This window comes from Chiloscyllium plagiosum, chromosome 7 (assembly GCF_004010195.1).
Source record: "Chiloscyllium plagiosum isolate BGI_BamShark_2017 chromosome 7, ASM401019v2, whole genome shotgun sequence".
NCBI lineage: Eukaryota > Metazoa > Chordata > Chondrichthyes > Orectolobiformes > Hemiscylliidae > Chiloscyllium > Chiloscyllium plagiosum.
The window spans coordinates 102,518,565-102,523,336 of NC_057716.1; positions in this window are offsets into that span (position 1 = coordinate 102,518,565).

Genomic DNA, 4,772 nt, shown 5'->3' on the forward strand with positions numbered 1-4,772 from the left:
ATGGTTAAACTCTATCTACCACTTATCAGCCCAGCTCTGTATCCTATCAATGTCCTGTTGCAAACTACAACAACCCACCACACTATCCAGAACTCCATCAGCCTTCATGTCATCGGCAAACTTTCTAACCCACCATTCCACTTCCTCATCAAAGTCATTTATAAAAATCACAAAGAGCACAAGCCCCAGAACCGATCCCTGTGGAACGCCACTGCTCACTGAGCTCCAGGCTGAAAACTTTCCATCTGCTACCACCCTCTGACTTCTATGGGCCAGCCACGCCTGTATCCAGAGAGCCAAATTTCCCTGCGTCCCATGCCTCCTTACCTTCTGAATGAGCCCACAACGGGGAACCTTATCAAACGCCTTCTAAAATTTGTGTTAACCACATCTAATGGTCTATCTTCATCAACATGTTTTTTTCACAGCTTCAAAGAATTCAATAAGGTTTGTGAGGCATGACCTGCTCTTCAAAAAGCCATGCTGACTACCTCTGATCATACTATGGTTTTTTTTTAAGTAATTGTAAATCCTGTCTCTCAGAATCGTCTCCAATACTTTGCCTTCCACTGGTGTAAAACTGACTGTTCTATCATTGCCAGGGTTATCCCTATTCCCTTCCCTGAACAAGGGGATAACATTTGCCACCCCCCCCCAAACATCTGGCACTACTCCAGTGAACAGTGAAGACGCATATATTATTACCAAAGTCACACCAATCTCTTCCATCATCTCCTGGAGTAACCTTGTGTATATCCCATCTGGCCCAGGGGATTTATCCATCCTTATGTTTGTACTTCAATCAGTCTGTATTTCCCCTCAACCTGTCTACACGCTGTCCAACCAATTGATTGACTACCACCTTCTTCCGCCTAGGAACCCTCCAACCACAAGGGATGAACTCAAATTTCTCCAGTTTCCTGATTTCCCCTCCCCCCACCTTGTCTCAGTCCCAACCCTCGAACTCAGCACCACCTTCCTCACCTGCAATCTTCTTCCTGACCTCTCCGCCCCCACCATCACTCCGGCCTATCACCCTCACCTTAACCTCCTTACACCTGTCGCATTTCCAACGCCCCTCCCCCAATTCCCTCCTCCCTACCTTTTATCTTAGCCTGCTTGGCACACCCTCCTCATTCCTGAAGAAGGGCTCATGCCCGAAATGTCGATCCTCCTGCTCCTTTGATGCTGCCTGACCTGCTGCGCTTTTCCAGCAACACATTTCAGCTCTGGTCTCACCAAAGCCTTGTGCAATGTAGCAAGACATCCCTGCTCCTGTACTCGAATCCTTATGTGATGAAGGCCAATACCACATCAGTTATTTGTGTAAAACATCTTTTTGGCATGACAACAGCATCAATTTATTGGAGGGTGCTAATCGTGTTCACCACAGCATAACATCATAGATTCCTGGTTTTAGTTGTTGCTGAAGGTTTAGAGAGACCTCTGATAGTGCGTAAGGTACAGTATGGCCATATATTGCTCCTTGTTGCTGATTTGGCTCGTTTGGATTTCATCAGTTAATCAATTAAGACAGTTAACATTTCCTGCTGCATTTCCATGCTAATGATTGTCAAAGCTCTTTGACACCCTCTGCTTTCTGTGTACAAGTGCTTCCTAACATCTTTCCTGAACAGTTTTGCCCTCATTCTCAGATTATGTCCTAATTCTAGCTACCCCAACCAGTGGAAATTGTTTCTCTTTATCAACTTTGTCTTTTCCTGTTAGCACCTTGAAGACATTGATTGGATTGCCATTTAATCATGTATATTAGAGAAAGATGATAGAAGATTTATGTGAGTGAAAACGCTAGCGCTGAATTATTTAGCTGTATAAATTGTCATGCCTTTTCCACGTTGGTTTCCTGTTCTTCAGTTCTGAGCAGTATAAGACACAAAGCTTCGAATTCATAATAACCTTCTGAAGGACCTTCTGAGAGATGAGTCTTTTCAGTGATGTACAGAGCACAATGAGGATTTTTCTAAAAACAAAATATTCAATTCTTCCCTTAGATTGTTGAAATCGGCTGTACAGAACATTGTTGAAGCCACATTTTGAATACTGCATTCAATTCCGGTGTCCCTATTTTAGGAAAAATATTGTTAAACTTGGAAGGATTCAGAAAAGATTTACGAGGATGTTCCCAGGGTTGGAGGATTTGAGCTATAGGGAGAGACTGAACAGGCTGGGGCTTTTTTCCCTGGAGCTCCAGAGGCTGGGGAGTGACCTTATAGAGGTTTACAAAATAATGAGGGACATGGATAGGGTAAATAGGCAAAGTCTTTTCCCTGGGGTCGGGGAGTCCAGAACTACAGGGCATAGGTTTAGGGTGAGAGGGGAAAGATATAAAAGAGACGTAAGGGCAACTTTTTCACACAGAGGGTGGTACATGTATGGAATGAGCTGCCCAAGGAAATGGTGGAGGCTGGTACAATTGCAACATTTAAGAGGCATTTGGATCGGTATATGAATAGGAAGGGTTTGGAGGGATATGGGCCGGGTGCTGGCAGGTGGGACTAGATTGGGTTGGGATATCTGGTCAGCATGGACGCGTTGGACTGAAGGGACTGTTTCCATGCTGTACATCTCTATGACTCTATGACTCTATGATCCAAGGACCAATGGAGGAATTTCTCATTTATAATGTTTTGAGGAAGCTCCTTAGTTGACTAATGGGATTATTGAATGAGACCTGAACACCCTGATCTGGGTTATGGCAATCTTTCATTTGAATATAAGGTAGGATTTCCCTGGTACACATTTCTGTTTTTTCCCAGCTCAGTTTCCTGGAGTTAGTCCTAAATTAAAGACAAGGATATTGCCAGGGTTGGAGGATTTGAGCTATAGAGAGAGGTTGAATAGGCTAGGGCTGTTTTCCCTGGAGCGTCAGAGGCTGAGGGGTGACCTTGTAGAGGTTTACAAAATCATGAGGGGCATGGATAGGGTAAATAGGCAAAGTCTTTTCGCTGGGGACGGGGAGTCCACAACTAGAGGGCATAGGTTTAGGGTGAGAGGGGAAAGATATAAAAGAGACCTAAGGGGCAATGTTTTCACCCAGAGGGTGGTGCATGTAACAAATGAGCTGCCAGAGGAAGTGGTGGAGGCTGGTGCAATTGCAACATTTAAAGGCATTTATGAATAGGAAGGGTTTGGAGGGATATGGGCCGGGTGCTGGCAGGTGGGGCTAGATTGGGTTGGGATATCAGGTCGGTGTGGACGGGTTGGACCGGAGGTTCTGTTTCCATGCTGTACATCTCTATGACTCTATGATTCCAGGTCAATCTGGGAGAGTTGGCATGTCCAGTCTGACCCTTCTGTGATTCAGGTCTCCACTCCATTTATCTGCTCCCTGCATATCCCTACAGTGTGGAAGCAGGCCATTCGGCCAAACAAGTCCACGTTGATCCTCCAAAGAGCATCCCACCCAGACTCACCCCCATGACCCTATCATTGTAACCCGCGTTTCCCACGGCCAACTAACCAAACCTGCACGTCTTTGGATTGTGGGAGGAAACTGGAGATCCCAGAGGAAACCTGCGCAGACACGGGGAGAATGTTCAAACTCCACAAAGACAATCACTGAAGCTGGAATTGAACCGGGATCCCAGAAATTGTGAGGCAACAGTGCTAACCACTGAGCCATTTTGCCACGCCACCACCCCAAGGACCTGCAGGTTCACAGAGTCATTGAGTCATTCAGTACAGAAGAGGTCCTTTGGCCCATCAGGTCTGTGCTGACCTATCTATACTGGGTCTCACTTTCCATAGTCTTGGTCCATAATCTTGAATGTTATGACATTTCAAGTGCACATCCAAGTATTTCTTTTTAAGTTTGTGAGGTTTTCCATCGCAGACAGTGTATTCCAGACCCCATCACCAAATTTGCCTCTTTTTATCCCCCCCTCTGAACCTCCTGCCTCACCTTAAAATTATAACCCCTCGTTATTGACCTTCCAATTAAGGAGAACAACTGCTTCCTGTCCACCCTGTCCTTGCCTCTCATAATCTGATACATCTTTATCAGGTTTACCACTCAGCCTTCTCTGTTCCAAACCAAACTCAAGTCTATCCAGCCTCTCTTCATCCCTGAAATGCTCCATCCCAGGCAATATTCTGGTGAGTCTCATCTGCAGCCCGTCCATCACAATCACATCCTTCCGAAAGGATTTTGGGGTTTGGGGAAGTGGGGAAGTGGTGTAAGAATTCTGGAGGATTGCCTGTTTGCATCTTTCATTCCCAGGCATCAAGAACTTGAATTGATATAGCAGCTTCCACGCACTTTAGTTATTGGATGTAAGAGTTTTCAAGAAGGAGTCAGTTATAGTTCTTAGGAATCAAGGGGAGTAAGGAAAAAAACAGGAACAGGATTCTGAATTTGATAGTAATTTCAAAAGGGCAGGAATACAAGTTGCTGAGGCTGTATAATGCTCTAGTCAGACCACATTTGGAATACTGTGAGCATTTTTGCGCCCTGTATCTCGGGAAGGATGTGCTGGCTTTGGAGGGACTCCAGAGGAGGTTTACAGGTGGAATTTAGAGGAATGAGAGGGGAATTTCATGGAAATCTACAAAATACTGAAAGGTCTGTTTAGAGTGGACGTGGAGATGATGCTTCCACTAATAGGAGAGACCAGGAACCGGGGACACAGCCTCAGAGTGAAGGGATGACCCTTTAGAATTGAAGTGAGGGGGAATTTGTTCATTCAGAGGGTGGTGAATCTGTGGAAGTCATTGCCACAGAAGGGTGTGGAGGCCAAGTCATTGACTGTATT